Source organism: Chiloscyllium plagiosum, unplaced genomic scaffold (assembly GCF_037043375.1).
Source record: "Chiloscyllium plagiosum isolate Xiang-an unplaced genomic scaffold, Cpla_swu_hap1 HiC_scaffold_12, whole genome shotgun sequence".
Classification (NCBI taxonomy): domain Eukaryota; kingdom Metazoa; phylum Chordata; class Chondrichthyes; order Orectolobiformes; family Hemiscylliidae; genus Chiloscyllium; species Chiloscyllium plagiosum.
The window spans coordinates 37778009-37805069 of NW_028270150.1; the positions used below are offsets into that span (position 1 = coordinate 37778009).

The following is a 27061-nucleotide window of genomic DNA, read 5'->3' on the forward strand; positions in this document are numbered from 1 at the left end:
AAAAGAATCCCTTTAGTCCTCAGACAGTCTGAACTACAGCATTTCATAAGTTTCCCTTTTCAAAGATTTTGTTACGCATCTCTGCAACAAGTGCCTAGCTCAGAGGCAAGGACACTACCTTTGCACCACATGAACATCCCAATGATAACATTTTAATTTATTTTAATACCCAGAAATACTCTTTCACACAAGTGAACTATTTTTCCATCACTAAACCACTCATGGTATTTGTTTTTCCATTATTTAACCACCACCAGTAAATCATCCATGTTTTCCAATTGATTACCTTATGTGCAATGTTCATTAAGGACAATGAACTACGACATTTCATTCTATGTCATCAGACTTGGAACAGCTAAACTTTCATTCCAACTTTAGAGGGATTGTAATATAAGAGCTGGAGCTGACCAGCTGTTCATTAGCTTTCTTTTAACTGAAGCCAGGGACTCTCCTATTAAGAAAATTATAAACTAATTATAATGGTTGCTGTGTTTTCCGGATCCAGATCTTAAACCAGTTAAAATTTAATGTTATGCTGACATTACAGCCTGGATGAGATACACGTCACAGACAGATTACTGGCCATTATTGCATTGGGAACATACACTCCATATATTAATATAGCCATTTTCATAACCACTAAATGCCAAAGCTGTGTAGGTTAGGTGAATTGACGATGCTAAATTGCCCATAATGTTCAAGGATGTGTAGGTTAAGTGCATTAGTCAGGGGATAAATGTAGAGTAATGGGGAATGAGTTTGGGTGGGATACTTTTCGGAGGGTGAGTGTGGACTTGTTGGGCTGAAGGGCCTGTTTCTACACTGTTGGGATTCCATGATTCAAAGTGCTGTACAGCTAATGAAGTACTTCTATAGAAACATCATCACTTGTATCCAAGTGCTGTCTTCAATAGGAAGTAAAATGAGATGAAGAGTAAATGGGCTGTCTATCCACGACCTTCAGTTTAACACTCTCACTGAAGATGAACATTCAGATAATCCAGGCGGGGATGATGTAATCCAACTGCATTAAGATCTACACCCTCTTTGTGTTCATGCTGACACGTTTCACCACTATATCACAATGTTTCTCATGTTGTGGAGCATTTTTCACAGCATTTGATACTGGAATTGTACTGCTCGACATGGAGGGTTGGTTTTGCTGATTAATAAACATGACAACAATCTTTGAATAAAATAAAACAATTTAAATTCAGGATTTGTTATAATTTGTGCTTTCTATATATATATCTGCTCCTAGTGTGTGCTCTTTGAAACCAAATGGAGAATCCCACCATTTGATTGAGAAAAATATAATAATGTTGGGCTCAGACTTTGTTCCATTTCCCTGCACTATCTCTGCTATGAAATAGGCATAGACATTGTATGGACAAAGGATAGAGAATAGGCAGCTTACCTGCAATCATCTGTTTCTGTCCCTGCAACAAATGATAGTATTCCCAAAGTATCTGTGTCTCAGGAGCAGGAATGAGGGATCTCAGCAGGCCAATAGCATAGCTCCTGCCAATAATCCCTCTGTAGTTCAGGAAGGGGCCTGCACTATAAAATAAATGGAGGACTGAATCGTGCCTTGCTTTTGGCTGTCAGTTTTGTTCAGCTTCTCAGAATGTTTTCTCCTCTCGGTTGAGTGAGGTATTCCTGTTCATCTGACCAAACTTGCCTCATTTATTACCTGCCCTGTATCTGTGACATCTCTCTCATCTGATTCCCATTCTACTACTCGCTGTACCCAGAACAACATGTTACTGCCAGGATACCCCACAATGGACTGGAATCCCTCGGGATAGCACTATCTTTAACAGACATTTATGCACCAGACAAGTGGTTTCAGTCTGGTGTCTTCCTGCAGTTTTTGATGTTGGCCACAGACATGGCAGAAAAGGGAAAACTGGCACTTCACTTTATGGACGTGGAATTGGAGGTCCTGGTTGTTGCCGTGGTGAGGAGGTGGGCTGTCCTCTTGCCCAAGGACTTGCAAAAGAGGTCACAACACCAGACATTGCAGTCTGCTCCAAATCGCCACCTAGCTTATTGTAGTCTCAACCACCTGGAGGAATGTACAGCAAATAGGAAGAAAGTCAGTGACCTTCTCCACTGCTCCATCTTCTCTCCATGCACTCACTCTATATCTGCTATTGTACTCAACTCCCATCAAAACACTAATACCCTCTCTAATACCCACAACATCCTCTTCTAGTCATTCTCACCCACCTCAACCCTGGCACCGCTAACTCTGCTTGTTCTCTACACTCCTTACTCACTCACAAGATGCCTCCCAATTTGCAACAAAAGTGCAACTCATTTTCCTCATGTATAATACCTACCCCCCTCTCATTCTGTAAGGAAAACAGCCCAGAATAGGTATAGTCAAGATAAGACAATCAGACCATAAGAAATAGGAACAACAGTGAATTTCACAACTGATCTTGGAGGAACCTGTTTGGGAAAGGTCATAGCACAGAAGGAGATAAGTGGATTTTAAGTGCGGCCTTAAAATAAGTCTGCAGTGAGTAGAGTGGGTTCTTTCTTGTTTATATGTTTTATTGAGCTATGTCCCTTGATTAAACTTAAAATATAATTATTTAAACTTAAAATATAATTATTTATATTAATTTAACCTGGAGCAGTGTTTTGTAGAGCAATAAGACAGTGCTATTTTCTGGGTCTGTAGATTGAAAGAAGCAAAAATGGCCTTTAGTAGAGTGATGTGCTTTTCTTGTCAGATGTGGGAGTTCAGGGAGAGTTTACGTGTTCCTGAGGACTATTTCTGCAATAAATGCTGTTGATTGCGAATCCTATCAGATTGAATGGATCGGTTGGAGAGACAGGTAGAGGCAATGACAATTTACAAGAGCAAGGGCATGTGATGGATGGCAGTTATAGGAAGGAGGGGGAAGTCTCAGATACAGTCACAGAGGTGAGTTAACTCTAGGAAAGGTAAAAGAGGTAGGTAGGGAGTGCAGGAGTCTTCTGTGGCTATCCCCATTTCAAACAAGTAAGCTGTTTTGGAAAATGTAGGGTGTGTTGGACACTCTGGGGTACGTAGCAGAAACAACCAAGTTTCTGGTATTGAGATTGGCTCTAATGGAATGAGAGATATGTTGAGTTCCAAGTGATCAATTGTGTTAGGCGACTCTCTAGTCCGAAGTACAGACAGACATTCCTGTGGCTAGCAGTGAAAAATCAGAATGGTGTGTTGCTTCCCTGGTGCCAGGATCAAGGATGTCTCAGCGAGGGTGCAGAATGTTCTCAAGGGAGAGAGGGACCAGAAGGAGGTCATCGTACACCTTGAAACCAATGACATAGGAAGGGAAAAGATTGAGATTCTGAAGGGAGATGACAGAGTAAGGCAGGAATTTAAAAAGGAGGCCCTCAAGGGTAGTAATATCTGGATTACTCCCAGTGCTACGAGCTAGTGAGGGCAGGAATAGGAGGATAGAGCAGATGAATGCATGGCTGAGGAGTTGTGTATGGGAGAAGGATTCACATTTTTGGGTCATTGGAAACTGTTTTGGGGTAGAAGTGACCTGTACAAGAAGGACGGATTGCTCCTAATTTGGAAGGGGACTAATATACTGGCAGGGAGTTTTGCTAGAGCTGCTCAGGAGGATTTAAACTAGTAAGGTCAGGGGGTGGGACCCAGGGAGATAGTGAGGAAAGATTTCAATCTGAGACTGGTACAATTGAGAACAAAGGCAAGTCAAACAGTCAGGGCAGGGAGGGACAAAGCAGCGAACAAGGTAGGACTGATCAATTAAACTGCATTTATTTCAATGCAAGAGGCCTAACAGGGAAGGCAGATGAACTCAGGGCATGGTTAGGAACATGGGACTGGGATATCATAGCAATTACACAAACGTGGCGCAGAGATGGATAGGACTGGCAGCTTAGTGATCCAGAATAAAAATGCTACAAGAAGGACAGAAAGGGAGGCAAGAGAGGAGGAAGAGTGGCGTTTTTGATAAGGGATAGCATTATTGCTGTACTTAGGGATTATCTTCCCGGATACACATCCAGGGAAGTTATTTGGGTGGAACTGAGAAGTAATAAAGGGATGATCACCTTATTGGGATTGTATTATAGACCTCCTAATAGTCAGAGGGAAAGTGAGGAGCAAATTTGTAAGGAGATCTCAGTTATCTGTAAGAATAATGAGGTGATTATGGTAGGCAATTTTAACTTTCCAAACATTGACTGGGACTGCCATAGTGTCAAGGGTTTAGATGGAGAGGAATTTGTTAAGTGTCCACAATAAACTTTTCTGATTCAGTATGTGGATTTACCGACTAGAGAAGGTGCAAACTTGACCTACTCTTGGGAAATAAGGCAGTGCAGGTGACTGAGGTGTCAGTGGGGGAGCACTTTGGGGCCAGCGACCATAATTCTGTTAGATTTAAAATAGTGATGGAAAAGGACAGACCAGATATAAAAGTTAAAGTTCTAAATTGGAGGAAGGCCAATTTTGATGGTATTAGGCAAGAACTCTCGAAAGCTGATTGGAGGCAGATGTTCACAGGTAAAGGGATGGCTGGAAAATGGGAAGCCTTCAGAAATGAGATAACGAGAGTCCAGAGAAAGTATATTCCTGGTGGGGTGAAAGGAAAGGCTGGTAGGTATAGGGAATGCTGGATGACTAAAGAAATTGAGGGTTTGGTTAAGAAAAAGACGGAAGCATATGTCAGGTATAGACAAGATAGATCAACTGAATCCTTGGAAGAGTATAAAGGCAGTAGAAGTATACTTAGGATGGAAATCAGGAGGGCATAAAGGGGACATGAGATAGCTTTGGCAAATAGAGTTAAGGGGAATCCAAAGGGTTTTTACAAATACATTAAGGACAAAAGGGTAACTAGGGAGAGAACAGGGTCCCTGAAAGATCAGCAAGGCAGACTTTGTGTGGAGCCGCTGAAAAGGGGGGAGATAATAAACGAGTATTTTGCATCAATATTTATTGTGGAAAAACAGATTGAAGATATAGACTGTAGGGAAATTAATGGTGACATTTTGAAAAATGTCCATATTACAGAGGAGGAAGTGCTGGATATTTTGAAATGCATAAAAGTGGATAAATCCCCAGGACCTGATCAGGTGTACCCTAGAACTCTGAGGGAAGCTAGGTAAGTAATTCAGGGGTCTCTTGCTGAGATATTTGTATCATCGATAGTCACAACTGAGGTGCCAGAAGACTGGAGGTTGGCTAACGTAGTGCCACTGTTGAGGAAAGGTGGTAAGGACAAGCCAGGGAACTATAGACCAGTGAGCCTGATGTTGGTGGTGAGGAAGTTGTTGGAGGGAATCCTGAGGGACAGGATGTGCATGTACTTGGAAAGTCAGGGACTGATTAGGAATAGTCAACATTGCGTGGGAAATCATGTATCACAAATTTGATTGAGTTTTTTGAAGAAGTAACGAAGAGGATTGATGAGAGCAGAGCAATAGATGTGATCTATATGGATTTCAGTAAGGCATTTGACAAGGTTCCCCATGGAAGACTGGTGAGCAAGGTTAAATTTCATGGAATACAAGGAGAATTCACCATTTGGATGTAGAACTGGCTCAAAAGTAGAAGACAGAGGGTGGTGGTGGAGGTTTGTTTTTCAGACTGGAGGCCTGTGACCAGTGGAGTGCCACAAGGATCGGTGCTGGGCCCTCTACATTTTATCATTTACATAAATGATTTTGGATGTGAAAATAAGAGGTATAGTTAGTAAGTTTGCAGATAACACCAAAATTGGAGGTGTAGTGGACAGCGAAGAAGGTTACCTCAGATTACAACAGGATCTGGACCAGATGGGCCAATGGGCTGAGAAGTGGCAGATGGAGTTTAATTTCGATAAATGTGAGGTGCTGCATTTTGGGAAAGCAAATCTTAGCAGGATTTATACACTTAATGGTAAGGTCCTAGAGAGTGTTGCTGAACAAAGAGACCTTGGAGTGCAGGTTCATAGCTCCTTGAAAGTGGAGTCGCAGATAGATAGGATAGTGAAGAAGGCATTTGGTGCTTTCCTTTATTGGTCAGAGTATTGAGTGCAGGAGTTGGGAGGTCATGTTGCGGTTGTACAGGACATTGGTTAGGCCACTGTTCAATATTGTGTGCAATTCTGGTCTCCTTCCTATTGGAAAGATGTTGGGAAATTTGAAAGGCTTCAGAAAAGATCTACAAGGATGTTGCCAGGGTTGGAGGATTTGAGCAATAGGGAGAGGCTGAACAGGCTGGGGCTGTTTTCCCTGGAGCATCGGAGGCTGAGGGTTGACCTTATAGAGGTTTACAAAATTATGAGGGGCATGGATAGGGTAAATAGGCAAAGCCTTTTCCCTGGGGTCAGGGAATGCAGAACTAGAGGGCATAGGTTTAGGGTGAGAGGGGAAAGATATAAAAGAGACCTATGGGGCAACGTTTTCACACAGACGGTGGTACGTGTATGGAATGAGCTGCCAGAGGAAGTTGTGGAGGTTGGTACAATTGCAACATTTAAAAGGCATTTGGATGGGTATATGAATAGGAAGGATTTGGAGGGATATGGGCTGGGTGCTGGCAGGTGGGGGGAGTTTAGGTTAGGATATCTGGTCGGCATGGACGAGTTGGACCGAAGGGTCTGTTTCCATGCTGTACATCCCCATGACTCATGAGTAGGCCATTTGGGCCCTCAGGCCTATTCTGCCATTCATTTGGATCATGGCTGATCCAACATTCCTTCCATCCACTTTTCTGTCCTCTCCCTATAAACCTTGATTCCCTTAATGATCAAGAATCTAACTTAGCCCCCACTACACCCTGTGGCAAAGGGTTCCAAAGATTCACAATTCTCCCAGAGAAAGAATTCTGTCTCATCTCAGCCTTAAATTAGCACCCCTTTATTCTGAAACTATGCCCTCTGTTCCTAGACTGTCCCATGAAAGGAAATATCCTGTCTGTGTTTAGATTTGTATTTTAGATTCCCTACAGTGTGGAAACAGGTCCTTCAGTCCAACAAGTCCACACCGACCCTCTGAAGAGTAACCCACCCAGACTCATTTCCCTCTGACTAATGCACTGAACACTATGGGCAATTTAACATGGCCAATTTACCTGACCTGCACATCTTTGGACTGTGGGAGGAAACCGGAGCACCCGGAGGAAACCCACACATATACGGGGAGAATGTGCAAACTCCACACAGTCGGTCGCCCGAGACTGGAAGTGGACCTTGGACCCTGGTATTGTGAGGCAGCAGTGCTAACCACTGAGCCACTGTGCCGCACTTAATATTGTCAAGCCACTTAAAAATCCTTTATGCTTCAATGGGATCACTTTTCATTCTTCTAAACTCCAGTGAGTAGAGCTCCAACCTATTTAGCTTTAGCTCATAAGACAATCTCTCCACACCAGGGATCATCCTAGTGAACTTTCTCTGAATTGCCTCCAATGAAATAATATCTTTGCTTAAATAAGGGGATTAATACTGCTCACAGTACACCTGATGTGGTCTCACAAGCACCTTGTACGTTGTGGGAAGACTTCCCTACTCTTATACTCCAATCCCCTTGAAATAAGAACCAACATTTCATTAGCCTTCCTGATTATTTGCTGAACCTGTGTGTTAGCTTTCTGTGTTTCATGCACAATACCCCAAGTCCCATGGATCTGGGACAGCATGGAGACTAATCCCAATGAACTCCCCACGGAAAATAAAACGCGGCAAGACAATGCAATTCAGAGATGCTGTGAATGTCCAGGTAGGTTGAATGATCACTAAGAGAGCAAGCAAACAAACCAGAGATGGAGCATGGTTCGCTCCATGAGCTCGGTGCTTATTTCTGAGCAAACAGCATCCTGTTTTGCAACACTTCAATCATAGTCACTGTATTCCTCTGAGGTGCAGCACTGGATCAAAGAAACATAGTGTAAATGGATCAAAGATGTGCCTTGAGGGTTCTTGGAGGCTGGTGCATGTTGGATGCCAATGTCTGTGCCAAGGGGCACAGGTGCTGTTGCCCATGGAGTGTGCCTTGAGTTGGTAGTGCCTGGTGTCCAATATGGAGCAAACATCGAGCTGAAGTTGCCAGCTGCCTGCTCCGAACTCCATGCTGAAGACTTGCCTCATCAATTTTACTTGTTCCACGTGATAAGATATAAACCTGCACATTAGCAGGGTGTAATCTGCAGTTGATAAGGTCATTAAAAGGCAATAGTCCCCTTTAATAGACAACCTCTCACTACTGAGCGAGAAACTTGTTTTGACATCTAACAGATGCTTGAAAGAATGCAGCAGCTGCTGCCGATGTTGAGGTCGACCTCGCTGGACCTTTCATGATTCTGCCACAGTTTTCATCAGAGCCCATGCACTTCAGCCTCCTTTAAGATTCGACCTAAAGACTGCAATTTCAGTTATGGATTTTACTGAACATTTAGAATCTGTTCCTACTGTTCTCAAATTAAATATTTATGTCATGAGAATGCTGAATACAGCTTCAGCTGTCACATATTCTGAGGTTACACAAAATGGTGCAACATGTCCACTCTGTAGTTCTGGATTCAAAAAATAATTAACTGAAAGCCATTCAAGAAATAGTTCATATTGCTTAGATTCATAAATAAAGGTAATAGATATAATATGCCATGTCTTGCTTAATCTTTATTGCTCGTGTAGTGCAAGGTGTTTGGACTGGACTTAACATTGAGTTCTGGATTAGTGGTGCTAGAAAAGCACAGCAGTCGGGCAGCATCATTTCAAATAATCTCCCTTCCCTTCCTCCAACTCCCTTCCCAGACCCTCCCCCCTCCCTTCCACTGCTCCTTGCCACCAACCAGATTAATTCCTCCCATTGACTAAGCAGATTGTTCCCTCTATCTGTCTTCACTTATCCCCAGTTCACCACCCTGCCCCCTCCACCCACTTTTTCTACAGAGACCCTACACCCACCCCAGACCCGAAACATTGATATCTGCACCTCCTGATGCTGCCTGGCTTGCTGTGTTCGTCCAGCCTCCTGCTTGTCTACAACTAATCCAAAGGAGCCAATAGTTAAATGTCAGGAGTGGTTTCTTAGTTTCATCTATACTTTGCTTTATTCATCATCATTTCTGGTCAAAGACAAATGGTCTAGTTGACAGCCATGTTTACTGGATGTGATATTTAATGAAACATGATTATGTTCTTTAAATGAATCCTATTTAATGGTTCCATTATCATGATAACAGAGGTTTAGAGGTGGGATCTCCTGATCATGATAGTTCAGTGGCACACCAGCTGGTGCATTTACCCATTGACACAGACTTGTTCAGAATATTATTTAGATTATTTTTCTTCTTGTACTTGTGTACTTCCTGTAGCAACAGCTAATGGCCCTGGGAGGATTGTCATTATCTTGATAACAAGTGAGAAATGTGTTGACAATTGAAGATATAGCACATCATCTAGCTGTTCCTTGTTTCTTTTTATTTTCAGCTCCAGGTCTTGGAGAATGTATCCGGAGTCAGCCCCTGGTATCACCGTCTGGTTTTTATTACAAGGACCAGTGGATGTCAACGATCTGCAATATTCACCGCTTTGACACTCCTGCAAAAATTAAAGAATGCCTCCAAAGAAAAATTGTCTACCTTCCTGGAGATTCCACCATGTGACAGTGGTTTGAATACTTGACTCAGTTTGTGCCAGGTGAGGTCATGTCTCTTGTCCGTTTGCTGTGTACAGTTAGTATCCAAAATCTAGCATTATTGGGATTGAAACTGTGCTGCTTTTCACATTCTCCCAGATTTTGATCAGATAATCAGTAAAACCAGGCCAGTAATTAGGAGTATGTTATTACTGTCATGTTTTATTCCTTTTTTCTTCATTTTTCCTGAAGAAAGTTCAACTACGTAGTTGACAGCCATGTTTAGTAGGAGAAAGTGAGGACTGCAGATGCTGGAGATCAGAGCTGAAAATGTGTTGCTAGAAAAGCGCAGCAGGTCAGGCAGCATCCAAGGAGCAGAAGAATTGATGTTTTGGGCATAGGCCCTTCTTCAGGATTCCTGAAGAAGGGCTCATGCCCGAAACGTCGATTCTCCTGCTCCTTGGATGCTGCCTGACCTGCTGTGCTTTTCCAGCAACACATTTTCAGCCATGTTTAGTAACCTCTTTTACCATTTGCAAGGTATTTGATGTAGTCTCTTCTCATTATCTCAATTTTTCTGTTCTTTCTGAATGTTCCTACTGGAGTTTGAATAATGTATTTTCATGGTGATTTTGCTTTTCTGAGCACAGTAACTTCTGATTTCCCATCTGATCCAGGCTTGATAGCAAAGTGGATTAATTCTATACTGTATGCATGGAGTTATACCAATGCTTTTGATATCTCTTATCCCATGGCCTTGAGATGTGATGTTTGGTCTAAGGTCTTGCAGTAGTATTGGGATCGCTGCTTTCAACTTTCCGTTGATAAGAAACTCTGCTGATAAATATACATTAGTTAAAAATGTTGATTTGTGATTCAATACAGCTAAATTCCAATCGCTGTCTTTGATCAGTAACAACATTCACTGCTCTCCCTAATTCTCCGCTGGCATGTGTATGAAGAGGGGAGCTAATGCCATGATTGGTTATTAATTTTGCTGGGAATCTCTTCAACTCTTTATTCAAAGTATAGACTGTTGTCTGATACAATTTCATGTGGAAAAATTGTCTTTAGTGCTTTGATCGCAGTCTCCACTGTGGTGGAGTTATGTATAAACATTTTTATCCACTTGAAAAAAAGTACCCTGACCTGATCAAACATGCATTTGTTGAAAGTCAAATATATCTAGTACCAATCTTTGCCATGACCTGACTGGGACACTAGAAGATAACAAAGTACTGTTGGTGTCAGACTATTGATTTCACATGTACAGTAGCATGATATCAAATTCTTCATGTTTGAAAATGCCAGGTCACCATGCAGACTATTGTGGATAAGCCTGACACTTGGATATTGCTAAGACCCTTTGTGAAATCTGCAAAGAAATCCTTCCCTCACGCGCTCTTGTATTACCAGCATGTGATTGAAAATGAGAAGACCATTTACTGTGGCCGAATGCTTCTTCTGTTCTTGATATTGGTGTAAGAGCTGGTTTATTGGACTGTGTTTTAACCAACCATCCAGACAGACCCTCCTGTTTTGAATGAATTCCACATCTGCCTCCTGAGATTTTTGAAACTTCTGTAACATCTTTCCCAAAGTGGGCAGAGAATTTGTACAGACCGATGGAAATGTTTCTCCCTTCTCAGTAAAGGTTAAACCTTCTGCATCAGCTTGACTCACTATAACACTAGATAATGCTGCAGCTGCGATCTTTGGTTCTCCTGGGTTTTTTGAATATCATACATTGTATTTCATCAACCAGAGTCTGACACTTTCGATCCCTGACCGCATTTTGATTGTCTCCATGGAATCCAATAGCATAACTAAAGTTGTGTGCTCTGTCTCAATTTGGAACTTCAAACCCAGTAGATAACCTGAGAAATATCCATATTCCATGTGACTGCTGAAGCCTCTTCTTTAGTAGTTGCATAACACCATTCCATTTCAGGTAACTCTCTGATGTGAAATGGACTTCTCTTTTCCAACTGTCATCCTCAAACTAGATGAGTACTGGATGCTTATTCCTATTAAAGGTGCATCTACAACCATTATTGGGTTGTAATGAGCTAGCACAACTGAAAGACGCATTTTCTCTTTTATCTTACAAAGCCCTATGGTACATGTGACTGCAGATGTCAGAGTTACATCATTTAATGCATCATTATTCCATTAGTGCATTCTCATTATACTACAGGATTTTAGACTGGATAAATTTGTCTGTCAGTTTGCTTGCTTGTCTACTTACCTATCCCTGTATTTATTCACCTGTCTGTCTGTATCTATCATTTTGTATATAGCATGGATAACACCGTAAATGAAGATATGTCAGCAGAAATTTTCCAACTGTGATTTTATAATTGGCTCACATCAGAATTTGAATGAGGAACGCAATCCTTAATATTGACCAGGCACCATGAAGTTTCTTGACATTAGGTCAAAAATGGGCAAAGAAATGCCCTGTGATTACCATGTCCTGCCTTCCATTAGCTGATGAATCAGTTCTCCTCCAACACTGAAAAGAAGGAATGACATTGAATGTATACTGAGTGTGGGACTTCAATGATCAACACTGAGAATAGCTCATCAGCACCACTACTGACTGAGTAGTGAGAGATATATTTTGGCAGACTGGCCCTATGGTGGATTGTGAGGGAAAATCCCATTTGACTTTGGCCTCACCAATCAATCATTCTTAGATGCATTTCTCCATTGAATAGATAAGAGCTGAAATCCAGTGATGATGTAAGCGTAACTAAGCCTACAAATCAGAGCAACATTTTACCAAGTGTAATATCAAGAAGACCAAGATACAACTGAAGTCAGTAGGAACTGGAGCAAACCATTCCCTAGAACACTGAGTCGTTGTCACCACACGGCAAGGCTGGACAACATCTAGGCTTGGGCTGTTGAGTGACAACTAATAATGGAACTCCACATATACCAGGCAATGGCCATCTCCAACAAGACTGAATCTAATCATCTCCTATTGACTTTTGATGAAGGTACCATTACGGAGACCCCAAGACTAATATTCTGAGGAAAATATTGAAAATTATCTTAACTGGACTCAGCATATAAATTCTGAAGCAGCAAGAGTAGATCAGAGGCGGTGAATTCTGTCTTAAGTGACTCATCTCTCAACTTCCTAAGCTTGTCCCCCATCTACATGGCACATGTCAGGAGTGTGATAGAATAGACTCCACTTCCCTGAAAGAGTGTGGATCCAACAATACTGAATAAATTTGGCACTATCTAGGACAAAATAGTCTGCTTGATCGATACTTGATCCACCACATTCACTCTACCACCCTCACACAGTGGCAGGTGTGTTTACTTTCAACAATTTGCATTGCAATAATTCATCATGTCTTATCTAACAACATCTTCCAAACTCTCCATATCCCTCAATGAGCCTGGTTCCAACAATAACTGAAGAGATTTTAAACCATTCAAGCCAAACAGCTTGCTTGATTGACATTCCATCACTAAGGTAAAGATTCCCTCCCTCCATCTCTGGCACACCACAACAGCCATTGTGTACATATATGAGATGAACTGCAACAACTTAACAAAATAACTTGAATAACACTTTCCAAACCCTCCACCTCTAGCACCTAGAAGTTCAAAGGAAGCATTAGGGACAGGGAACAAATCTTGACCTTTTCAGTAATAATTTCTCTGTAGGACAGCTCTGACAACTTCAGCAGAAAATGGTACTGAAGAAGATTTTGTGAAGTACTCAGGGTGTGCCCTTGGTGTTCCTGGTGTCAAAGTTGATGTCAGGTAGGCCATTTGGTTTTTTTTTCTCTTTTTCCCTTTTTCTCTTTTTTTAATATCCAGAAGAGCTCTTGCACACAACTGAATGTATTGTTTCCCATCACCAAATTACTTGTGATATTTTTCATCTGTTAGCCACCACCAGTATCACTTGGTTTTATTCTCAATCAACATTTCTTTAGCAATTTGGCATATGTGAATGTTTTGTTAAGTCATTTTAACAGGCATTTAAGAGTCAATATTACTGTAGGTCTGGTGTCACACATCGTCCAGAACAGGCAATAAAGGTCAATGTCCTTCCCTGAGCTGTCCCCCCCCTTCCCTCTTGACCTGCCTGTGACCTTTGATACGATTGGCAACACCATCTTTCTCCAATGCTGTCATTTACTGGGACATTGGTGTCACTTGGTTCCATTCTTATCTCTCTAATTGTAGCCAGAGAATCATGTTTACCCTTTTCCTATTCTGGTCTCAAATTTTGAGAGTTAAAGGATTGATAGTCAAATACTAAAAAAAACCCTCTTTATTATTAACTGTTTAGCTCTTAGAAAGCATACAATCAGTGCATTATCTAAATGTTTCACTAGAATCTAGATACCGCCGTATGTGCTGAACTGGCCAGGTTCACTCTGACAACTTGTCGTCTTCTGACTCTTGAACCTTTTTGCAAAAGTTGGTTTCAAATTGCCTTATTTTATTTGTTTTTACCCAGTCTTCCAGACTGTTTGATGGCATGTTCCCTCATACAAGACCCTCATAGTTCTGAGCTCATTTGTCTAAGAGTTTTTTTAAAATAGGAGACATTTGTGTCCATGATTCTTCTTATCAGTCTTATTTTATCCCTTTTCGCAAACACAGTTTCTTTTCTATATTTCAATCATTTGATATACAGAAAGGAGAAGATGATATTCATAACATGGCATGTTTGTGCAGCACATTGATGTTCCTTTTAATCAGACACAACATTCCCATTTTCCTTTATAGGCCATCTTTGTGATGTCAGTGTTAATGTTCCTGGCTTCTATCATGCAATTTAAATTTTCATCAAACCACACAGAGCTTGTTCCTTGGGCTATACAGGGTAAGGGCATATAATTATTTTGTCTGTTTGTTGACACCTAGCTAATGTAGGACCTACAACTTTCCCTTCCTTTTCAATAACATATGGTAGAGTGTTCTTGTGCCCCATCTATATTTTTTCCATAACAAAATCTGTACTTTCCAACTCAGAAACATTTAACCCAAATTCTTCGCTAGGGATCATTGTGAGTCTTAGTACCATTCCCAGGACTTTCTCTCAGGTTCCTCCACAATTATTTCTAAAACAAACTCTGGTCAGCTGCCGAAGTTGACAGCTCAGCATGTTTGGATGTGTTCCCCTGTTGTTCAGGTCTCTTAGCTGCTCATTGCTAACCCAGGATGGACCTTTCCCTGACGAGCTTGTACAAGATTTTCCCTCAATTGTTCCACCGTCAGTTACCACAGATGCTGCACAGGGTTCTGCACTCTGCTGTCTGACATCATCATCTAGTTTATCCATAATAATTTGATTAGTAGTTTTAGCATGTCTCTCCAATACTTTAACTGTTTGATTTACGACCTGGTTTTCCTCTAACCCTCTCTTATCATTCTTTAGCCACTGTTATTTATTTTGTCTAAGATTTGTTTAACTTTTTTGGTTAGGGTTCTGAGTTTGTTGTCTTAAATTCTGTAAATCAAGCATATTTACAGTGTACTTCACTGCTCCAGAAGCTGTTGCTACATCATTGATTAAACTGTTTTTTTTTTAGATTACTTACAGTGTGGAATCAGGCCCTTCGGCCCAACAAGTCCACACCACCCTGCCGAAGCGCAACCCACCCATACTCCTACATCTACCCCTTACCTAACACTACGGGCAATTTAGCATGGCCAATTCACCTGAATTGCACATCTTGGTGAGTGTGGGAGGAAACTGGAGCACCCGGAGGAAACCCACGCAGACACGGGGAGAACGTGCAAACTCCACACAGTCAGTCGCCTGAGGCGGGAATTGAACCCGGGTCTCCGGCGCTGTGAGGCAGCAGTGCTAACCACTGTGCCACCGTGCCGCCCCTTTTTCCTGTCGGCCTTTTGGCTCTGGTTTGTTGCTTTTTCATTTCTCTCAGTCTCTTGTTCAAGCAGAACTTGGGTAAGATGGGGCATACAAATTTCTCATTTGGGAGGGGCACCACTTGGGCATCTGGATTCCAGTTATGTTTAGTTCTATGGGCACCAATTCACGGTGGAATTGTCATACAGGACCTTACCGGTTTCTTTCATGACTAGCCTGCTCTGTGGTCCCGTGGTGTCAGGACAAGTTTCCAGGGCCAGAAGTGAAGTGGTCAGTGGGGAATCTGAAGGGTGGTGGCTTATTCTGGATTCTTCTATCCTTTCATTGCTTACAATCCCTGTTGAGCATTTTAAAGAGACAAAAATCAATCATATCACACCTCTTCTGATTTTGTGGGTTTAAAGGGGTCCCAAACTTAAGGGTTACAATTCCTTCACTACCTGTGCATTCCACCTGACTTCCTATATCATTCTTCACTCCAATTTGAGCATTACTTTCTCAAGTTAACAAAACCTTTGGATGGAAATTGCCTCTATTTCAAATTCTGAACTCTGTTGCTGGTCACACTCATCTCAGATCCATATCCCTCCATTTCCACCTCCTTTTGCAATGTGATGTCTAACTGTCCATCTTCCCAGTTTCCATCTTTCAATAGGTTGTACCACAATCCTCCATTTGGTTCTGATGGATCTTAGTGGTGATGCTCCTCTAGATGGCAGCAACTATGGTTTGTGACACACAGTTGATGATCATCATAAGCTTCCATTTCATCTCACTAGTATCTGGCTCCCTGTAGGACATATCTGCTCTTATTTACAATTTTTGTACTTGTAAGGTTAGTTGGCTAAAGAGCAAACTAAATTTACTATCTGTATCTGGTCAGCAGATGCTGGACCTGATTTTAAAACCAAGCTATTGGATTAGACATTTGTGTTTGGGGCCTTTTTTCCGAATTCCAATTTTGAGGCAAGTGCAATGGTAACCATCCTCCTTGAGGTGGTGCTGCAGGTGGTGACAGGTAAAGCATAATGTGGAGTCGGCATCGTTTCACATGTATCCAAAAATAAGTGATCCTGATGGCTACTTTGAGAGCCATACAGCTTCATTTGATTGACATAGTACCATCCAGGGAAACATGACGACTACAGATGCTGGAGATCAGAGTCTAGATTAGAGTGGTGCTGGAAAAGCACAGCAGGTCAGGCAGCATCCAAGGAGCAGGAAAATCAATGTTTCAGGCAGGAGCCCTTGATCAGGAATGTACCATCCAGTCTTGCCTGAGTCCAATAGAAACTTGTAGACTAACAGGCTTGCTTTAACCATTATATATGAGGGCTCAGAATATTTTGGGAAAAACAATGTACCTAGTTGATAGATCTGGAACTTGACTTATTGTCTATATCATATCTGACAGGCTTTACTTAACATCAAAATATGCTTTACTACATTTCTTCTCCTGTCTTAATTTAATGGCCATCTCCACTTGGACAGCTTGAACGTTGTGCAGAGTTTTCTCATGACCAAGGACCACTACTTCAGGCTCTGAAAGATCAAGTCCCAGGAGAGCTTCATAAGAAGCCCTATCCTTCAGATGTGTGGAGTAAACCCTATGGATCTTGATCCAGTATTATTTACCAGCATTAGGATGAAGGGCAAAACTACATTTCATGTTGAATTGTTTTATTGTACAGTCCAGTTCATTCTTTCCATTATCCCACTTGACTGAAGATGGTAACCGGTGTGAAATTTCTGACTTATTTCTGTGTGAAATCTCTGACAATTTTTCATAACTTGGACAATAAAGTGGTTGTCTTGATCAGATCCAATACTGCATGGGACTTCCTATCTAGTGAATACGTTCTGTACCAGTATATTGGCTGTTATTCTGGCTCGGTTAGTTTCAGTGAGCCATACTTCAACCCATTTATTAAAGGGAATCAATGACAGCCAGAATATATTTACACATGCTTTTGTATCTTTGGCCACAGGTGAGGTCCCAGAGGACTGGAGAATAGCCAATGTTAAATCCATTCTTTAAGAAGGGCATCAGGGATAATCCTGGAAATTAAAGGCCTGTGTGTCTCATGTTGACAGTAGGGAAAAATATTGGTGAGGCCTCTCAGGGACATGATCCATACAGATTTAGAAGCAAATGGACTTATTAGTGATGGGCAGCATGGTTCTATGTGGGGAGGTTGTGCCACACGAACTTGATTAAGATTTTTGAGATGGTGACAAAGATGATTGACGAGGGAAAAGTTGATGTTGTCTACATGGACTTCAGTAAAGTCTTTGACAAGGTCCCTGATAGCAGACTGGTACAAAAGGTGAAGTCACATGGTATCAGGGTGAGTTGGCTTTATCATAGGAGACAGAAGGTAACAGTGGAAGGATGCATTTCTGAATGGGGGATTGTGTTTAATTGTGTTCCACAGGGATAAGTGCTGGGACCTCTACTGTTCATGATCTACATAAATGATTGGGATGAAAATGTAGCTGGCCTAATCAGTAAGTTTGCAGGTGAGTTGCAGATAGTGAGGAGGATTGTCAGAGGATACAGCAGGATATAGACCAGTTGGAGGCCTGGCAGAAAAATGGCAGATGCAGTTTAATCCAGGCAAATGTAGGTTGATGCATTTGGGAAGGTCAGGTACAGGTGGAAATTATACAGTGAATGGCAGAGTATTGACTTGCAGAGTGAGAGAGGCGTGCAGATCCACAGGTCACTGCAGATGGCAGCGCAGGTAGATGAGGTAGTAAAAAAGGCTTGCCTTCATTGGAAAGCACACTGAGGATAAGGAGAGAGAAGTTATGCTGCAGCTTTATAGAACTTTAGTTAGGCCACACTTGGAATATTGCGTACAGTTCTGGTCACCACACTACCAGAAAGATGGGATGCTTTGGAGAGGGTACAGAAAAGGTTTTACCAGAACGTTGCCTTGTATGGGGGATTTTAGCTGTGAAGAAAGGTTGGATTGACTGAGTTTTTTTTAATTGGAACACAGGAGTTTGAGGGGGCAATCTGATAGAAGATTGTAAGATTGTGAATGGCATGGATAGAGTGGAAATTAAGAGGAATTTTCACAGGGTGGAGGGGTCAATTACTAGAGGACAAAGTTTCAAGGTGCAAGGGGGAAGATCAAAAGAGATGGATGAGGCAGGTTTTTCACACAAAGGGTGCTGAGCACCTGCAATGCATTGCAGAGGAGGTGGTGGAAGCAGACACAATAACAGTATTCAAGAAGCACCTGGACGAATACATGAATAGGAGGGGAATAGAGGGATATGGATACTGTAAGTGAAGACAGTTTTAGTATGGAAGGCAAAATGTGTCGGTGCAGACTTCGACGGCTGAAAGACCTGTTCCTGTGTTGTATTGTTCTTTGTTATGCCTTGCGTGGTAGCAAAGATCTAATTTCATCTATTCACAAGTAGTTCCAGGGTCCAATTGCTGGTCTTGTGTCTTAATTCCCTGTTGTTATCATAATGATCCAGGTTATTCTGGTGACATACCAAACAATTGTCGACTCAATGTTTCACTTCCTTTCCCACATTAAGTCACCAGCAATTGAATTTGCTCAGTGATTGTTTTCACCCCTGGGTGACCTAGGCATCATGGCATTGATATATTATTTGGTTACAGTTAGGGTTCATATGGATTTAGAAGCAAATGGACTTATTAGTGATGGACAGCATGGTTCCATACCTACCATGTATCCTCAGTTTGTATCTTCTACTTGGAAGATGAAAAGTGTGTTCCCTTTCAGATCTGTTTTCAACCATTGTTATTGCCTTGAGCTTGTGTAAAATCTTCAAACTGAGACTGTTGGACAGTGACTGTATTTATTTGTTTGCCTGTTCAGGGGGCTTGACATAGATCTCTCTCTCAGGGACCTTGTTTTGCCAATTCAACCACTCTTATGTTCCCAGCAGGGAAGGATTTGTCGTGTGTCTTTACTTTGATAAATCCCATATGCTTATTCCTGGGTTGTTTGAGTAATATGTTTGAAGAGGGTTGTGGGTGGCAGGGGTGTCCTGTCTGCTGACACAAATCCTTTGCTTCCCTCAGTGACAGGAAGTCAGTCAGACTCCTGCATATGTATACCTTGTTCGGAATAGATACCCATCAGTGGAGGATCTTGTCGGGATGACTAAGCACAGATGCTACCACTGTTTGCTCGGCAGCTTGAACACTCCTTGCAGCTGTTTGCTTTAAAGTTATTTCTGCCACAGCGTTACCTTGAAACTCAGTTACATACATACCACATCCAGTTTTCCTACTTCTGTCCTTCACTGCAGAGGATTCCCCCAATAAAACACTTTCAGAGTTTTGTCATTTGACCCATTTCGCCCTTTGGTTCAGGTTTTCTTTCTTTTTGGTTGGGCACAAATGGTCCCTTCTGATCATCTGCTGCCACTACCTGACATTTATGTGGCTCACCACAATGGCTGAGATTATCAGCGAGAAAACTGAGTACTCCAGTGTGTTTAAATTCACCCGATTCCTTCGTTGCTGTTCTGACCTTTTTGGACGTACTTTCCTATTTTGTCTTTTTAATTGCTCCTTTAGAGTCATCGAGTCATAGAGCTCAACAGCGAGGAAACAGACCCTGCGGTACAAATCGTCCATGCCGACCAGATATCCTGAATTAGTCTACTTCCATTTACCAGCATTTGGCTCATGTCCCTCTAAGCCCTACCTACTTATACACCAATCCAGATCCCTTTTCAATGTTTAAATGTTAAAACACTTCCTGAGGTTGCTCATTACATTAAAAACACACCCTCTGTGTGAAAACTTTGTTCCTTAGATCCCTTTTAAATCTTTCCCCTCACACCCCAAACCTGTGCCCTCTAGTTTTGGACTCTCCCACTGCAGGGAAAAGATCCTGGCTATTCACCCTATCTGTGCCCCTCATGATTTTATAAATCTCTAGGTCATCCCTCAGCCTCCAATGCTCCAGGAAAAATAGCCCCAGTCTATTCAGCCTCTCCCTGTAGCTCAAAACCTCCAACCCTGGCAACGTCCTTGTAAATCTTTTCTGAACCCTTTCAAGTTTCATAACATCCTCCCTATAGCAGGGAGACCAGAATTGCACACGGTTTCTATAATTGGCCTAACTAATGCCCTGCATAGCTACAACATGAACTCCCAATGCCTATACGCAAGACACTGACCAATAAAAGTAAGTGTGTCAAATGCCATCTTCACTATCCTATCTATCTGCAACTGTACTTTCAAAGAACTATTAACCTGCACACCAAGGGCTCTTTGTTCAGCAACATTCCTGAGGACCTTACCATAGTGTACAAATCCTGCTCGGATTTGCTTTTCCAAAATGCAGCACCTCACATTTATCTAAATTATACTCCATCTGCCACTCCTCAGCCCATTCGTCCCATCTCAACAATATCCTGTTGTACTTTGAGGTAACCTTCATCACGGTCCACTGTGCCTCCAATTGCGGTGTCATCTGCAATCTCACTAACCATACCTCCTATGTTCACATCCAAATCATTTATATAAATGACAGAAACCAATGGTCCTAGCACCACAATCCTTCTGACACAACACTGGTCACAGGCCTCCAATCTGAAAAGCAACCTTCCACCACGACCCTCTGTTTTCTACCTTTGAGCCAGTTCTGTATCCAAATAGCTGGTTCTCTCAGTATTCTCTCAGTGATCTAAATTGGCTAACCAGTCTACCATGAGGAACCTTGTCAAAAGCCTTACTGATGTCCATATAAATCATGTTCACTGTTCTGTCCTCATCAATTCTCTTGATTACTTCTTCAAAAAACTCAATCAAGTTTGAGAGATACAATTTCCCATGCACAAAGCCATGTTGACTATCCCTAACCAGTCCTTGTCTTTCCAAATCCATATAAATCCTGCCTCTTAGGATCCCTCCAATAACTTGTCCACACCGATATCAGGCTCACTGGTCTATAGTTCCCTGCCTTTTCCTTACTACATTTTTAAAATAGTAACACGACATTTGCCAACCTCCCGTCTTCTGGTACCTTACCTGTAACTATCGATGGTACAATATCTCAGCAAGGGGCCCAGCAATCACTTCCCTAGCTTCCCACAGAGTTCTAGGCTACACCTGATCAACTCTAGGGGATTTATCCACCTTTATGCATTTTAAGACATCCAGCACCACCTCCTCTGTAATGTGGACATTTTTCAAGGTCAAACTTTGTGTAAAGATTTCTAGCTCGGGTGCCAGTTGTCATGGTTATGGGTATGTTCGCTGAACTGGGAAGTTGATTTGCAAATGTTTCATCCCCTGTCTAGGTGACACCTTCAGTGCTTTGGAGTCTCCTGTGAAGGGCTGCTGTACTGTGTCTTCTGGAAGCAGCAGAAACAGAACTAAATAAATTCTAGAAGACACAATGCTACAACACTTCCCAGAAAGCTCCAAAGCACTGAAGGTGTCACCTAGACAGGGAACGAAACATTTGCAGATCAACGTGGGCAGTGGTTAGCACTGCTGCCTCACAGCGCCAGAGACCGGGGTTCAATTCCCGACTCAGGCGACTGACTGTGTGGAGTTTGCACATTCTCCCCGTGTCTGCGTGGGTTTCCTCCGGGTGCTCTGGTTTCCTCCCACAGTCCAAAGATGTGCAGGTCAGGTGAATTGGCCATGCTAAATTTCCCGTAGTGTTAGGTAAAGGGGTAAATGTAGGGGAATGGGTGGGTTGCACTTCGGCGGGTCAGTGTGGACTTGTTGGGCCGAAGGGCCTATTTCCACACTGTAAGTAATCTAATCTAATCTAAACTTCCCAGTTCAGGCAGCAAAGGAACAGGAGAATCGATGTTTCAGGCATAAGCCCTTCTTCAGGAATTTTCTCCCGTTCCTTTGATGCTGCCTGACCTGCTGCACTTTTCCAGCAACACATTTTTAAGCTCTGATCTCCAGCATCTGCAGTTCTCACTTTCTCCTAACTTCCCAGCTCAGCAAACATACCCATAACCACAAGTTCAAGATGTCACTATTTTTTCCCCCAAGTTTTCTATCTTCCATATCCTTATGCTCAGTAAATACTGATCCAAAATACTCATTTAGTAACACCCCATTTCTCATAGTTCCAAACATAGGGGGCCTTGTTCTTTAAGGGCCCTGTTCTCTCTCTAGTCTCTTTAAGGGCCCTTTGTCCTGAATGTCCTTAACCCTATTTGCCAAAGCTGTGTCTTTTCCCCTTTTTGCCCTCTTCTTCATTTCTCTCTTATGTATACTCCTACTGCCTTTAAACTCTTTTCGGGACTCACTCGAGCCCCGCTGTCTATACCTGACATATGCTTCCTTATTCTTGACCAAAGTGTCAATTTCTTGAGTCATCCAGCATTCCCTATTCCTACCAACCTTGCGTTTCACCCTAACAGGTACATACTGTGTCTGGACCATAGTTATCCCATATTTGAAGGCTTCCCATTTTCCAGCCATCCATTTACCTTTGCAAGTTTTGAGAAGATTCATACCTCAGGTTGAGGTTTTGGATGTAGGTTTGCTCGCTGAGCTGAAAGGTTCATTTCCAGACAGTTCATTACCGTATGAGGTAACATCTCAGTGGACCTCATACAAAGCAATGCTAAAACTTCCTGCTTTCTATTTATATGTTAGGGTTTCTTTGGGTTGGTGATGTCATTTCCTGTGGTGATGTTATTTCCTGTGGTGAAGTCACTTCCTGTTCCTTTTCTCAGGGGGTGGTAGATGGGGTCTAACTCGATGTGTTTGTTGATAGAGTTCTGGTTGGAATGCCATGCTTCTAGGAATTCTCGTGCATGTCTTTGTTTGGCTTGTCCATGGAAGTTTGTCCATTAGTGGGCAGCACAGTGGCACAGTGGGTAGCACTGCTGCCTCACGGTGCCAGAGGCCCGGGTTCAATTCCCGGCTCAGGCTGTGTGGAGTTTGCACATTCTCCCCGTGTCTGCGTGGGTTTCCTCCGGGTACTCCGGTTTCCTCCCACAGTCCAAAGATGTGCAGGCTAGGTGAATTGGCCATGCTAAATTGCCCATAGTGTTGGGTAAATGTAGGAGTATGGGTGGGTTGCGCTTCGGTGTGGACTCGTTGGGCCGAAGGGCCTGTTTCCACACTAAGTAATCTAATCTGGTCTATCCTTTTCCACCACTATTTTAACTTAAACTTTTTTTCTCCTCTTTATATAATTTCTTCAAGGAACTGGCTATTGCTATGATCTTACTGAGCTTGGGGACTGTGCTTCCCTGCTCTCCTTGAGCTTCCTCTGTGTATTAGATTAGATTCCCTACTGTGTGAAAACAGGCCCTTTGGCCCAACAAGTCCACACCGACCCTCCGAAGAGTAACCCACCCACACCCATTTCTCTCTGACTAGTGCACCTAACGCTATGGGCAATTGAGCATGGTCAATCCACCGGACCTGCACATCTTTGGAGGGAGGAAACCAGAGCACCCGGAGGAAACCTGCGCATACACAGGGAGAACGTGCAAACTCCACACAGACAGTTGCCCAAGGCTGGAATCGAACCCAGGTCCCTGGCGCTGTGAGGCAGCAACGCTAACCACTGAGCCATCGTGCCACATATTCTTCTCCTATGAGTCCTGATCCATTAGTGGTCTCCCATGACATCTGACCCAGTTGTGCCACTTATGATTCAGGGTAAATGTTTGCCATTTTCTAAATACTTAATAATCTAATCTTTGTCAAAGAGGCATGGGAGATGACGAAGGTTGGGGTCCGTCAACTCTGCTCTGCATCAAGGGGACTTGTCCCCCAAAGGCAGTTTTCCTTCGCCAAATTCCCACCTGACCCTTCCAGGTCAATGCACAGGAGGCACACTCCTCAAGGCTGATTTCTAGAGTTTACCCTCCCTTATCAACTAACTTAGTTCCTCAACTACTGCAGTTTATCTATCACACCAGGAAAATAACTGGTGTAATCATCCAAGCACCAATCAATTACTTTGCTCCCATCATCCACTTTAATTCCTGGCCAGCATGAAGGATATTTTCCTTTTTATTCAGGCTCAGACTGGGTGACTGAGATATATGAGGTTTGAGTCCCGGAGCAACTTCAGTCACTTCTGGTCCAGCTCACCCAAGGATGCCAGCAATATTGACCCATTTTCCAATCAGGTCACAAATTTTGTAACAGATGAAAAACAGACAACTAAATTAGAATCTAATGCAACTTCCTCTTTCTTACGAACCCTTACGTTCTCAGAAAGCATACAATTAATACATTATTCCATCTGTTTAATTAGAATCTCGATGCTACTCTACGAGATTAACTGACCAGGTTCCCTCTGATCAGTTGTACTCTTCTCGGAGTTCTGAGCTCAGAGTTTCCTCTTTGCAGTGGCTGGTCTTGAGTTCATGCTGTGGTGTCACTGTCAATTTCTTTGATGTGCCTTTTATAGCATTTTACTTCAAGACTGTTTGATGTCCCATTCCCTTGCTCAAGATTCTCATAGTTTTGAGCTCATTGTCCAAGAGTTATGCAAGACAGGAGACATCTGTGTCCATGGTTCCTCTTATCAGTCTTATTTTATACCATTTTGCAACCAAATAACCTTTAGCAACTGCCATTTTTCCTGTCAGCAGTCTGGTTTTACTTCTTCATTTCACAGCAAGCTGATCTGGTCTTTATGTAAACCTAGCATAATTTACGATCATGCTTGTTGGGCTTCAACTGTTAGCCATGGGGCCACAGTTACCCATAACATCACAATCTTTTGCACTGGCTTCTGTTTCTGCTCCCACACTGTTACTATGGAGGATCTATCCTTGGCTCCCTGCGACATTTCATTGACCTGCTGTCCCTCAGTGAAAACATGCATGTGCACATCATTAGTTTACACGTATACATTGACTAAACCCATGTTCAGCTCACCAGCACCATTCTCAAATCATTCACAGTTTCTAAATTGTCAGGCTGCTTATTTAACATACAGTGCTTGAGAAGCAGAAATTTCCTTTAATGAAATATTTGGAAAATTGAAGACATTTCTTTTGGTCAACTATCTGAAACTAAATCTATCATTCATTACCTTGGTGTCTTACTAAACTCTGAGATAAGCTTCCTCCTACATTTCTATGTTGTCATTAACACTGTCTATTTTCACTTCCACAGTAGCTCCTGACTTTGTCCCTGCCTTAGTTCATCTGGTGAAGTAACCCTCAGTTATGATGTTGTAACCTCTAGGCTTGACTATTTCAGTGTGTTCCTAACTGGTCTCTCATATATTTGTTTCTTACACTTGAGGCTGCCAACTACTACTGATGACCTTACGCACATCAAGACTATTAACATATCACCCTTTGCGACCACTGACCTACATTAATTGGTGTTTTTGCACTGCATTGATCTTTAACAAAAAGTTCATCCTTGTTCTCAGTTCCGTTATGGCATTAGTCCTCTCTATTTTAGTAACTTTCTCTGGTTTCACAACCCTTTATGATATATGACCTCATCAACCAGTGGTCTATTGGGGAAATCCCTGATTTTAAATGCTCCTTTATTAGCATCTGTGCCTTTACCTGCATGGGCACTAAGCCCAGGACTACTTTCTTATAATCCTCAATCTCTATATGTCACTTTCTCCCTTTAAGATGTGCTTAAGACCTTCATCTTTACCAACGTCTTGACCATACGTACTAATATTGTCTTATGAGCATGAATCTTACTTTATAAGCTTTCTCAGAATCGTTGAAAGGTGCTACATAAGTATAATTTGATTCTTAATATTTTAATGTATACATTTTCGTCTGAGATTGGATTTAATATAGTGGATTATTTTTGCCCCTTAATCCTAGGTAATAGAGAACTACAGGTGCAAGGGCAGCTCCCTTGCCCCTGAGTGAGAAGCTATGGATTTAAGTTCCATTCCAGGATTTCGGGAAAGTTGTATTCACAGTACAGCCAAATACATGGGGCTGAATGTTGCACTTTTTTGTCTTTATACCTGTTTCATCAATCTTCCTGGAGGCCTGGCAAAACTACCACAAGGGCCCTTCCATGAAAATCACTGACCACGATGTCAAGGTGAACTGGCTGAAAGTTACCTATTTTTTGCCTCTTTGTTTTTTGAAATAGATGTGTCACATTGGCAATTTTCCAAACATTTCCCTGAATCTGGGGATTGTTGGAAGATTAGTGCCAGTGCATCCACTATCTCTCTGATTACTTCTGTTAATACCCAAGACACAAGTCAGGAGTGTGATGGAATATTCCTCACTTGCCTGCATGGATACAGCTCCAACAACACTCAAGAAGCTTGACACCATCCAGAATAAAGCAGCCCACTTAATTGGCATCACATCCTCAAGCCTCCACTTCCTCCAACATCAACAGCCAGCAATAATAATGTGTACTATCTACAAGATACACTGCAGACATGCTTCACAAATCCTTAGACAGCACCTTTCAAAACCACAGGCACTTCCAACTAGAAAGAAAAGGACAGCAGATACATGGGAACACCACCACCCTCCAAGCCTGACTTGGAAATATATCGCCGTTTCTTCAGTGTTGTTTTATCAAATTCTGGGAAATCCCTCCATAAGGGAATTGTGGATCAACTTACAGCACACAGACTGCAGCTG

The 27061-nt window shown here is 42.3% G+C and overlaps 1 pseudogene across 1 annotated transcript in view; it reads left to right on the top strand.

The window, feature by feature from the left end:
- The window catches only part of LOC122555274 (NXPE family member 3-like), a 68594-nt pseudogene that overhangs the window by 31501 nt on the left and 10032 nt on the right, over positions 1-27061 (top strand). Inside the window, exon 5 of the transcript XR_006313221.2 lies at positions 9450-9659. The product of XR_006313221.2 is annotated as an NXPE family member 3-like (transcript). The remainder of the gene's footprint in view (positions 1-9449; positions 9660-27061) is intronic.